The following is a 13,264-nucleotide window of genomic DNA, read 5'->3' on the forward strand; positions in this document are numbered from 1 at the left end:
ATTCCCTGTGACGCTCAGCGCGATCAGAGAGTGCCTGGATAATCATGAATGAGCCAGGCCAGGACTGGAATGAGAACAGCTAAATGAAGATGACTAATTAAAACAAAACAAAACAAAACTGTACCAATGGTTTCTGCACTGCGAGCATCCCTGTGCTGAGCTTGCTGACGCTTATCAGCTGGGTGGGGAAATTTCAGCCACCTTCGTCACAAGGATGTAGCACTTGGCTTCCTATTTCATATAAATGCCTTTTTAAATTTTTCTTAGTTCAGTTAAAAATGAAAGGGTTATTGGAGAACAGTTTTGCTAAAGCACTGCTCACCATATTAATAATAACAGTTTGAAATATACTGCAGGAAATCTAAGAGCTGCCCTGGTCAAATGGCTTATTTGGGGTTTTTATCAATAACACAAAAAGAAAACCACAGTGAAGATGACAGTCAAGGATACTCATTTGGGAAGCTCTGTGTCCACTTCTGAGTGAGCAGAAACAATAGCATGTGATATTATTTTTTTTAAGTGTTTGATCACACCTTCAACGGGGATTTCTCGGAATCAATATAGGAAGCGAATTGCTCTGTTAAATCACACTAACTAGTTTGCAAGTGACCTGTGGTTGAATTTTATTTGTACAATAAATCAGTTTGCTGTTTTCAAGTAACTTGTGAATGGGGAAAGCCAGGAGGAGTGACTATGAAAAATTCATGCCAGAAAAATCAGTAACCTCTGTTACATGCAGGTTAACCTGGATCTCTGAGTACCACCATATACCTATGTGTACAGGATTGTCCACTGAGACATCTCAGGTGCTTTTCTGGTTAAATGAGGCTTTTCAATGCTGTTAGATAGCCTCTGCTCAGGGTAATAGTGAATAAATCACTTCTGGGTGGAACGGACAACAGAGGAAGAGGATGTTTGGATTGAAGTATGTCTCCAATATTGATACTCTTTGCAGACGTAGGCACAATGCTTTGGTTTGCCCGCCTGTAAAGTGTGGGCAAAGCCACCAGATTTGGGGAGGTCCTAGGGCTGCTCTGCTTGGGACAGGAGTGGGTGATGCCACCCAGATGAGTTGTGCTTTGCCCCAGCAGGTCCCCAATCAACAGGGCTCCCTGTGGGAGCAACGTGCACTTTGTCAGGGGAAATCTCACCAACTGACCCGTATTGTTTGTAGCTTGTGGTGAGATTTCAGATAAAAGTTGCTTTGTAAGTTCTGAGTACTATTGTTTTTATTATTACCTTATCTCATAGCTGAACTGAATAAGAAGCCGTAAATACAATGTTCATCCAACCTTGAGCTTCTGGCTATCACTTCAAAGCTGTATTTTTCTGTGGGTATCTTGCCACGGGCTGAAATGGAGGGCTCATTTGCTGGTTCATGCCATGAAAGAGGTTCCTCCATAGCTGTGTTGGGCCTTGGCATCTAGACCTGCATTGGCTTGAAACGTTTTGGGGCCAAGATCTTAAATTCTCATGTGAAATTTCTTCCTTCCCACCACCTTCAACCTTTCCTGGAAGCTTTTCCATAGCTAGTTTCACACTCCTATGGCAAGTTTAGGAGAGACTGCTGGAAATCAGCAGAACTGATTTCTCTGCCATGTGTGTGATCAAAGTAACATCCTAACCTGGATCTGCCTTTTGGCAGCTTTGCAGTGCTTGTGCGTGTGATATCAAGTGCTCAGCTTATAGACGGGTTCAGGGGTCCTGCTGCTGTATTTTGGGGTGAAAGGAACAGTAGAAGAAGGAGGGAGATGGGTCCAGAACGGATGCAGAAGAGCTTCTGGAGCATCTCAAAGCTTCTGAGGTCGGTGACTCTGGGGAGCTGGAATTATTTCCTCTCCTGCTGCCTCGAGTGCTGCTGGGCAGAAACAGATGCATCTGGGAATAATCAGGGTGTTTGCAAAAAGCAGTGTATTAAGAAAATGTACTCCCTTTTTTGCCTGTGAATTAGCTGTGATCAGAATCAAGGGTTTATGAATATGTCATTCTGAACATATCAATTGGTGGGTAACGAGGACCATACCTCAGGCTCTGGGAGGACAGCAAGGGATAACTGTGCTCCCGCAGTCGCTGGCCAGACCAGACTGAAATGTTTCACCACCACAAATTCCTTCCCAAAACTGCAAAGACCACTCAGACTGGCCACACAGCTCTTGCCAGTGGGACCCCTCATGCACATATGTTTTGTTTGCATAGCTGAGCCCCAAAAGTAAGATTTTGGCTCAGAGGCCGCATTTATAACCCCTTCTGCGAATGCTGGCTTGCTTTGGTGTTGGCACATTAATGCAAGGTGGTGTTCCCACCGCGGGGAAAGTGATCCTGGGTTTAGTCAATCAGCGAGTCTTGACTGGAGTCTTTTCCTCCCAAGTTGAGCAGCTGCAGAGTGGTAGAGCAGCAGCTAAGGGAAAGCAGAAAACACAGGCTTTGCGGATAAAAGAAAGCCCTCCCCAATGTGTTTTGTCAGATAAATGCTGAAATTTAGAAGGGCTAATCATAAATGGAGGCAGAGGAGGATCATATGGAAATCTCTTCCTGAGGGTCTGAAATTCAAAGCCTGTTTGACTTGGGATTAGGAAGAAGAGTTGCATTTGGTATGTGTTTCATTTGATAAATGCTTGTTGATGAACTGGTGTGTGTGGTAAGTTTACATAGGTTATTTTTTTGACAGCGCTTTCTTTCTGAGCAGGAGCAGAGCGTGGCTCCCTGAATCTTCTTACAATCTGACTTTTTTTTGCTGTTTCTGTTCGATACATGTTTAGTTGCTAACATAGGGGTTTTTTTTAAGTGTTTGACTTTATCCAACTAATCCTTTTCAGTGAGTCTCCTTTCTTACTTCTGGAAAATGGATTTGCTCACATTCCCCGCACTCAGCCTCCCTATCTGTTATATTAGTTCCCTGTGACCGTGTATCATTTGTCTGCTGCACATGAAAGGTTTGCATTGCTTTATTTAAAGACTTTTCTGTAATTGGCAATTCATTCCTTTTCATGTGGGTTTTTATAAACACAGCTTCTTTCCGGGCTGGCTGAATCGGTCGGCCTGGCTCATTCTCGGCTGCTGGTGCCTGTTATCTGACGGGGGCTCCGGCAACTGTCATCCAAAAGCGTTAAGCCTCCTAATTCTTTCCCTCTGGAAGAGTTATTGCAGAAACAGAACTCACCCAAGGCTCGTAGCAGAGCTGTCTGTGGGGTCTGGAGGGCTCTGAAATTTGATTGTAGGAAATAACCGGGCATTTTGTTTCTAACCTTCTCCCCAAGGAGCACTGAGTCTGCTTTGGAAGCACCAGGGAGAGACATGGATGTGAGCATCACACTTGTCCATAGATGTTTGGGTGGTCGTGCATGTTACCACTTCTTAAGTAACTCTTGCTACCCAAACAGCTCAGGGTAATCTAGGTAAGCTTGAAGCATTTCTGTCACTCAGCTCTGATGTAAGTGCATCCAAAACCATGCAAACAGCAATACATAGAATCATAGAACCATAGAATCGTTTTGGTTGGAAGAGACCCTCAAGATCATTGAGTCCAACCATTAACCTAATTCTGGCACTAAACCATGTCCCTAAGAACCTCATCTACACATCTTTTAAACCCCTCCAAGGATGGTGACCCAATCACTGCCCTGGGCAGCCTGTTCCAATGCCTGACAACCCTTTCTGTGAAGAATTTTTTCCTAATATCCACTCTAAACCTTGGAGGCACAACTTGAGGCCATTTCCTCTCATCCTATCACTTGCTACTTGGGAGAAGTGACCAACACTCTCCATGCTCCAACGTCCTCTCAGGTAGTTTTAGAGAGTGAGAAGGTCTCCCCTCAGCTCCTGTTCTCCAGGCTGAACCCCCCAGGTCCCTCAGCCGCTCCCATCACACTTGTGCTCCAAACCCTCACCAGCTCCGTTCCCTTCTCTGAACTCACTCCAGCACCTCAAAGTCTTTCCTGTTGTGGGGGGCCCAAAACTGAACACAGGATTCGAGGTGCAGCCTCACCAGTGCCTGGTACAGGTCTGTACGTATACATACAGCTTAAATTAATGGGATGCACGGAACATGCCCTTCCAATTTTTTTGCCTTGTGCCGTCTCTGCTTTGAGCGGGTCAGGAGTCATTCAAGAGCCCAGGACTTGTCTCCAGCGTGCCTGCTGTGCTTCAGTATCTCATCAGGAACCACTCCAGACAGGGAGATGCTGGTAGCTCTGAGCCAACACTGGGCTGGCAAGGTGCCTCATGGGCTGGTGACTCACTGCCACCCGGGCAGCTGTCACCAGTGTGGCCATCCCAGCGGAGATGTTCAGTTCAGAGCTCATGGATGTCCCTTGCTCCTCTAGACTCAGCTGCCCTGGGGCCAGGCTGAGGAAAGGTGTCCTGGGGAACATACAGCATCTTTTCAGAGCAATAACTCCAGTAATGATGGTTAGGGGAAGAAATAAAATATTCCACTCTCCTCCCAAGATGCTGTTAGAGTTTTTTGCAATATTTGCAGTATTGCTTATTGTCAGGAAATTGCAGCCAATGGAGGTTTACCCACATTTTCTTGCTGCCTCACTTCTGTATGCCCATAAGCAGGGCATAACCTGGGCTAGCATAGTGAGCAAAGGTTCCTCTTCAGGAGGTACTGAGGATGGTACCTGCCTGCCATTGGGGAGAAGCTGCCTAATTTTGGATAGATGTTTTGTATAAGGATCACGGCAATATATCCCATCCTCAGAGCGGGATAAACAAGCCCCAGGATGGGCTGGTTCTCCCCTGGGAAGCCACAAAAATAGCAGAAAAAATAGGATACAGCTCTGCTCCACTGCTGAAACTGGGGATCCCTTTAAAAGCACCAGCTCCCGGGCTGATGAAGAAATGCAGCCGCACGGCCCTGACCGTAAATGGAGACGTTTGGGTGCCAGTAGCTGCCCTTGCTGTGCGGGAGAGGCAGCTCTGCTCCCTGCAGCACTGCCAGGCTCTGCTCCAAGAGAGCTTTTAACCATCGCTGTGAAGGCATCTGCGCTGGGAGAGAGAAGGAAGGAGCGAGCAAGAGGGTGAGTACGGCCCTGCCAGCCATGCTGCCATCCCTTACACCTCTGCAGGAGCAGCACAGTGAATACACTGTTGGGGTAGCTTATAGGGCATGTCCTATATGGCTTGGAGAGCTGGGATGGGCTGGCGATGATGGTCTTGGTGAGTGTTCAAGGGAGGCTGCTATAAGAAAAATGGGGACAGACCTTTTAGCAGATCCTGTTATGATAAGACAAGGATAATGGTTTTAAACTAAAAGAGGGAAGATTCAGGATGAACATGAGGAAGAAATTTTTTACACTGATGGTGGTGAAACACTGGCCCAAGTTGCCCAGAGAGGTGGTGGATGGTCCATCCCTGGAGACATTCAAGGCTCTGGACATGGAGACCCTCCAAGGAGATTCATTGTGCAGTGAAGCTCAGTCTGGTCAAGCAGCTCCAGAGAAAGCAAAGCTGCATCTAGGAAAGGCAAGACTGGAAATTAATGATACACAGCAGGTCAGCTCAGTCCCTCCAAATTTGTTCCTCAGATGCTTGTGGGTCAGCATAGGCATAGGAGGAGCATCAGCAGAAGATGGGACAGGTGAAGGCAGGGGGCAACAGCCGCTGGGAGCAAAGTAACCCTGGAGAATGAGTCAGGTCAGGGCTGACCTTGCCAATGGCAGAGTTAATTCTGTGTCTCCAGGAGCTTAACCAGAGCGGGTGATGCCTCCTTGGCATGGTAATGCTGCGCATTCCCCTCTTTCTGAGCTGCCTGCTGGTTTCTGAATGGAGCTGAGGGCAGTTTTTGTCCTTTTGTGCTCTAAAACCCCTGTAGCTGAACCTTGCATGTCTATCAGGTGCCACGTGAGCAGCCTCAGGGAATGGACTCCCACAGCAGAGTTCTTATGTCCTCGTAAGAAAGTAAACAAGGAACAGCAATCGTGATCCTCCATGGAATGAAATGAGAGTGTGATTTCCGAAGGCCTGCATAATCAATATCCTTATTATCAGTCTTCCAGAATAAATTGCATTTAAACTAATACAGGCTGGGGAGCTATCCATGAGCTGTCAAGAGAGAGATAAGCTGAAGACATATGTTTATTCATACCTCATATGCTGAGAGCTGGATATTCTTTACAGCTGGCCAAATGTGGGCGAATTTATTCAGTATTTTTTTTCAGTTGTTCTGCTAAAATTTGTCAAATACTCTTAATTTTGAACACATATGGAGCTTTTCAAACTTACTGGGGAGGCAGCCTGGTGATAATCTTAGTAAAACATCTGGTGAAGGGAGAAAACTCCTTTCTGATGAGTTAACTCCCAAAGTTCTGTAGAGCATCAGCAATTTAAATTGTCCTGGGGATGTCCCACCACATACACCAGTACAAGAATGGCACATCCAGCGTCTCACAGCTCCATTACAGACAAAACGTCTCACAATTACTTGGGAGAAATTCAAAAATTCACTATTGTTTCTGCCTGGATCAGCTGCTTTGTGCCTTCAGTGGAGCTTTTGTTCATGCCTGGGCCAACTTGTGAGTGTCCAAGAGTGGCTGTGAAATACATAATTGTAGCTCATGAGATGGTGTTTCAGCCATGGACCCAGCCTCGCTTCCCAGGACAACTGCAGGGCTCAGCCATGGAGCACCACCAAGCACAAAGATGGAAATAAATTAGGTTTAGCAGCAGGATGAGGAAGCTGAAAGGCACAGAGCTCCTTCTGCTGTCTGCTGCTGCTCCCTTCATGATAGACCAGCCCTTGTGTTGATGCCACATCCCATCCCTCACCTCCAGCCCTGGCTTGCCTGAGCACCTGCCTGATTCGGTCCATGTCTGGCAGTGGTGAGTTTAGAATCATAGAGTCATAGAATAATAGAGTCATAGAATAATAGAATCATAAAATCATAGAATCATAGATTCATAGAACAGTTTGGGTTGGAAGGGACCCCCAAAGACCACCTAGTCCAACCCCCCTGCCATGAGCAGGGACATCTTCAACCAGCTGAGGTTGTTCAGAGCCCCGTCCAGCCTGGCCTGGGATGTCTCCAGGGATGGGGGATCTACCACCTCTCTGGGCATCCTAATTCATCTCATTTATCTTTAGGCACATACAGGGTGGGTGTCTGTGCTTGAGCTGGGCTCTTAGAGGCTATGGAGAGAGCAGAGCACTTGTAGGGCATAGATGACCTCATCCTAAAATGGATCATCTGAAATGCATCGTGCCCCTTTCTCTCCTTGACTGCAAAAGGAGTTTCTGCAGTTATGCCTTGGGGGGATGTTCATACTATGGATGGTTATGTGTGGCCATATCAGTCCTGCTTTAGCTCCAGCTCCCCATTTTACAATCTCCTGGTTGGACAAGGAAGCTCAAAGAGTAAATTCAGGTAAGAAAGTGCTAAATGTGGCACAGAAAAAAGCTGCCTCCTCGAAGGCAATGGAAATGGAAATAGAAAATTATTCTTTTACAACATGGTCTGAGGAAGCAATTTTTGAAAAATAATGACATACGTACCAGATGATTTCAGGAGATATTGAACAGTCTAGAAGAGAGTAGCTCAAGAAATTATGAGCAAGGCAGCATAGAAGATTTGCTTTCAAGCCAAGGTAAAAAATGTGCGTTTCCAATCCGAGCTAGCATTTCAGGATGGAGCATTTCCCCTTATTGCTGCCATTGGACTGTGCAGTACAAATACTAGGTCGATAGTAAACGAGACATGCAAGGCTTGATTGTCTAAGCTACATTACTTGGCTTACAGAAAATTGTTTTCTATTCCCTTTCCCTTCAGTGACAAGTGAATGCAGCTTAGATAAAAGATCTCAGCTTTCAGTCAAAAGGCTCTTCCTTCAGCACAGCATAGTGAGACCCTCAGTCACAAGTGAGGCCCCTGGGCTCAGGCATATTGCACGTAATGACCACAATGAGTCTCAAGCTCTACCATCTCCCTGGGAAATGGCTTTTCTCCCGTTACCTTGCTCCAGGTAACTGCACATGGGAGGTTTGCCTGAAAGATGGGGACAGACTATTTAGCAGTGCCTGTTGTAATAGGACAAGGGGTGATGGTTTTAAACTATGGGAGAGGAGATTCAGGCTGGACATGAGGAAGAACTGTTTTACACTGAGGGTGGTGCAACCCTGTCCCAGGTTGCCCAGAGAGGTGGTGGATGCCCCATTCCTGGAGACATCCCAGGCCAGGCTGGACGGGGCTCTGAGCAACCTGATCTGGTGAAGATGTCCCTGCTCATGGCAGGGGTGGCACTGGATGAGCTTTGAAGGGCCCTTCCAACCCAAACTATTCTATGATTCTATGATGCTATGATTCGGTTGGTTTAAGGCATCCTTCCTGTCCTTGCACGGATGTGGGTTTCAGCATCACACCTGGCAGTGGCACTGAACAAAGCAAAAAGGAGCTGGGTCTGGCACCATGGTGGTACCAGCAGAGGTTTCTGGTGCTGGTTTGCCTCCCTGACTGTGGCACATGAGGGAAAGAAGACATCTGTGACCACATAGAGGGGGCAGGAGGCTGGGGAAGGGCAGTATGGGAATGCGAGGAGACCACACTGCCCTTCCCAAGGGAGACCTGGTGCTCCTTTGTCCTGCCCAGCCCACCTCTCCCTCTGCAGTCCCCATCTGTTCCTTCTGCCTTTGCCCAGGAGTGTGTTTTTCAAGCCCAGGATCTTTGGAAATGATGCAAAATGTTATCCCTAAGTGATAGAACAAACCTCCATCCCGTTGCCTTCACTGTATTTCCAGTGTGTGGCTTGTTAGTCCTTTCTCTCTTTATTTCAGGGAAGTGCCTACTCATGAGGAAGCTTTGGGCAATCTGATGTCAAAATGGATTTGTCTCTCTCTTTGGTGGCTCATTTTCCCGAATTCCCCTCCTCCCCCAGGGATGCACTAGTTTGCTGAGGGCAGCACGCCCCTGAGTTCGGTGCCCGGAGGAGGAGCGAGGCAGCCACAGCGTCCGCAGCGGGCACAGAAAGGCTGCCTGTGGCATTCATGTCAGCTGCGATACAGGATGTCATCAGAAAAACCATCAGCTTTTCTAATTTTCAGGACAGAGGAGATGGCTTTCGGCTTCTAATTGGGTCACGCTTTAAAAAAAACTGCATGACCTCATCGTGAGCAACAAGACTTGTGCTCTTCTCCCCTTACATTCCTCCCCTGACCTCTTCCGGAGAAGCAATCCTTTCGGATGAGAGGCTGTTAATACACATAAAATGTCTTTTACTTCCCCATCTATCTATGCTCGGAGACAGCTCATCATCATTATGTTTGCACAAAAACTCTTCTGTTATTACCTTTGCCGGGAAAGTGCCCATATTTGGGGAGGAAGAGGCACAAATCTAAACCCGCCCTGGGAGGAAGCTTCAGTCTGTGGCCTGACTTTGAAGACGATGCTATCTTGGTAGCAGGGCAAACCAGACACTTGGAGGTAGAGACAAAAAATGTGCCAACTCTGGAAGGTGTTTATCTTTGGGAAAATTGATTAATAGTGTAGACTTGTCTTAGTGATTCATTCCTAATTTTGGAGAGGACTCTGGCTGTGCTGTGCTGCCTGTCTCCTGTATTCTTGTTAGCAGAACAGGAATAATCCCCCTGTGCAAGCAGGCGTCGGGCCAGCGGTGCAGCCTGGTCCCCATCACATCTGCCTTTGGGAGCTGCCATCCCCCTCACCCCCTGGAATAACACAGGGTGAGCAGTACAGGCATCCCCCTCATCCTCACATGGGCACAGGCACATTTTGGACCACCAGGATCAAAAGGTTGCCAAGCTGCACAGGTACCTCTGGCTCATCGCTGTGATGAAGGTGGAGGATGGAGAAACCAAGGGAGCAGGAGGTGCAGCAGTGACTTAGATGCGACCTGACGAGATCACGAACAGGCCAGCAACTTTCAGCTCATCCCTGCCCTCCTGCTTTGGCAGCCCAGTGAGCGGTAGAGACTTCAGCTTGTCAGAGCAGATCTTATAACATCTCTAAGTTACACTCGTCTCCTGGAAAATAAATGAATTAAACAGATTTGCCTTTGCCCTTTTGAAAAATAAAGTTAAATAAACCAGCCACACCATTTACACTTCATCTCCCCTCCTCGCTTTGAAGCCGGGATGAGCCTTTCACATGTAGAGTCACTTTGACCCACACAGCGATGTGGGCAATGTTCATGCTCGCCTGGTCTCTCTGGTGTTTATTGAAGGAAATCACATCAGCATCCACGCATCAGCCCCACGTAGCAGCCAGGACATTGCACGGGATGAGCCTCCAGCTGCTGAGCATCTCGAAGGCAAGAACATCAAGGATTTTGGCTGTAGCATGGGCTTCGCTTCTCAGTGAGGGGTGACCTCATTAATGTTTACAGATATATAAAGGGTGAGTGTCACGAGGATGGGGTCAGGCTCTTCTCAGTGACAACCAATGATAGGACAAGGGGTAACGGGTTCAAACCGTAACACAAAAGGTTCCACTTAAATTTGAGAAGAAACTTCTTCTCAGTGAGGGTGCCAGAGCCTGGCCCAGGCTGCCCAGGGAGGTTGTGGAGTCTCCTTCTCTGCAGACATTCAAACCCGCCTGGACACCTTCCTGTGGAACCTCAGCTGGGTGTTCCTGCTCCGGCAGGGGGATTGCACTGGATGAGGTCCCTTCCAATCCCTGACATTCTGTGATTCTGTGATTCTCTTGGTTACTAGGGAGACTGGTTTGTGGATTCATTTAGTTCTCTCTTTTGATGATGCTTCATCAGTAGATGTTTAATGAGAATACCATTCCACTGAGGTTCTGCCTTTATTCCTTCTCCATCGCTATCACTAGTGGGCAGGGGATGAAGAAGCCCATTTCTTGAGGTTCAGTTCTGGCTTATCTTCTCTAGTTCTTTGATTTTTCCTATCTTTTGAGCAATCAGAGTTTATACAGATAGTTGATATCTACTAATGTGCTTTAAAGAGGAGGAAGCACCATTTGTGCGCCTGAGCTGGCCCACCTCAGAGGACTGGGTACCCAACAGCTCCTCGCTCGTGCTGGTTCCCTCTGCTCCTCACACAGGCAGAGCCAAACCGGGACCAGCTGGGATAACCCTCAAGCCCAAATGACTTCATTGTCCTTTCCCTCTGCACCCGTGTCCCATTTGCTGGCCTCCTGCTGCCCTTTTTGCAACCGCGTCTCCATCTGTACAAATATCTTCATGCTCCAGCACGGCTTTGGGAGCAGGGGATGAGATCTGCCCCTGGCAGGACACAACATTATCTGTGAAAATAAGGACCCCAGAGCCAAATGTTTCCAGAAACTGAGTGGTCATTTTTATATGTATCTAGGATTTTCTCAAATTATACAGCAAATGTCTCAAAGATAGAGAGATTGCTGATGGTCAGGCACATTCGGTGTGATTCAGAGCTTGTCATGAGCATTTTGCACAGCTCCAGCTCTCGGGCTTTAGGAGGTGGTTTTAAAGCTGTCCATTCCCTGAGAAACACTATGGAAGCAGATAGCATGAATTATTGTTTATTTTCACTGTGTGGACAGTTGATCAGTGACAGATGTTTCTAATTGCATTAAGCAAGTGGAAATAATGAGAATTAGATAGCAGATTCTCCAGGAATTTACATTTAGATTGAGTTACAATTTGCTATTAAAAAAACCCAAATTCAATGTAGATGCTTTGGTTCTTCAGCAGAAATGGGAGCCGATTATTTTTAACTATTATTTGGTTATTTAAAAATGGGTTGTGTTACTGTGCTTAAAAATATTTGACTCAAGGAGATGATTTAATATGTGCGCTTTGTGTCTCCCAAAAAAAAAAGATATGGAGCAATGAAATCATTCATCAGCAAACATCTCCTCCACCACCCCTTTAGGGCCATATCAAAAGGCAAATGAAAAACAGGGGCTGCCACAACAGGGCTTGTGCAAAATTTGGCCGACATCGGGACGACGGTGACCGGATCAGGCTCACCCAAACTGTCTGCATCCCTGACAAATTGAATTAAGTCGCACTGATGGAAGACAAGGCGCACACCCCCCCCTTAGGCAACACGCTACGCTGAGTTTGGCAGGAATTTGGGGTTGATTATCTCCACGCTGTGTGTTGCATGTGGCTGGTGTAAAGGCAGGGAGGGCAGAGCAGAGGTGGGTGCCCGGGCCGGAGCAGGATGGGGGCAGCAAGAAGGGCTCTGGCAGGCAGAGGAGAGCAGCATCTGCTGCCTCCAAATGACACATATATGACAGTTATCTCCCAATTTGTGCCAAAAGGAAATGAGGTGTGGTTCGTACCACTGGGAGTCTCTTGCAGCTTTATTTATTTTATTTTATTTTATTTTATTTTATTTTATTTTATTTTATTTTATTTTATTTTATTTTGTTTTATTTTATTTTATTTTATTTTATTTTTATTTTATTTTATTTTATTATTTTATTATCTCCTAGATTCCAAGTTCAGCTTCAGACACAGAAATGTGTGAGTCTCCTGTCAGCAGAGAGGGGATTTATGTGCAGCGCAGACTATTATATGTCTCTGTTAAGCGCAGAATCCAAGCTATAATATTTTTTTAACTAACTAGCTGGCTCAGCTTTTAATTTTTTTTCCTTTTGCCTAATGAGAGCCTTATCCAGAACTCCTTGAAGTCAGAGAGTCTGTCTATCAGCTTCAGTAGGCTTTGGATCAGATTTCAAATCACTGATTCATTATTAATTACACATCTGGGACTCCCTTTTCAAAGAGTTCATTGTTAAATAAATTCACTTTTAAACATTACAGACTTGGCATTCTTGTGCATTTAATAAAAGTCTGGCAAACCAGCAAAGAGCCATAGGCCAACTTCTCTTCTGGTATTGATGGATGAATCTCTATGGAAGAGCAGTGGTTTACACTAAAAGGATATAACATATCTCTTTGCTCTCATATAACCACTTTCTGTCTGACACTAAGTCTGTGTTTGAAGCTTTTGCCTTTTTATGATTTCTCCTCACTTTGTCTTGACTTTTCTCTACCAGCAAGAGTTTCTTTGTGGATTCAGGAGCTGTGGGGTGAAATAGCTTTGCTATCTAGTTTCCTTTTTCTTTGAAGTGATACTGGCATCTTCTTCCCAGGACAAACTACAGCCACATTTTCAGAGAGTCCTGGAAGAGCAGACAGGCAGGCAAATATTTTCCTGATCCCAGTGGCACGCAGAATGGAAAACATCTTTCTAAAGATACATGATCTTTCCTGTAGTCCTCAATAACCTAGTTTGAGTCCCTACATTGAGACATTAAAGTGACCAAGGAGCTTGTCTGGAAGCTCTGGTTACACAAAGGGA

The 13,264-nt window shown here is 46.3% G+C and overlaps 1 protein-coding gene across 9 annotated transcripts in view; it reads left to right on the forward strand.

The window, feature by feature from the left end:
- FRMD4A (FERM domain containing 4A) overlaps positions 1 to 13,264 on the forward strand; it is a 388,388-nt gene that overhangs the window by 253,192 nt on the left and 121,932 nt on the right. The gene's annotated exons all lie outside the window — the stretch shown is intronic.

The sequence above is a fragment of the Patagioenas fasciata genome, chromosome 1 (genome assembly GCF_037038585.1).
Source record: "Patagioenas fasciata isolate bPatFas1 chromosome 1, bPatFas1.hap1, whole genome shotgun sequence".
Classification (NCBI taxonomy): domain Eukaryota; kingdom Metazoa; phylum Chordata; class Aves; order Columbiformes; family Columbidae; genus Patagioenas; species Patagioenas fasciata.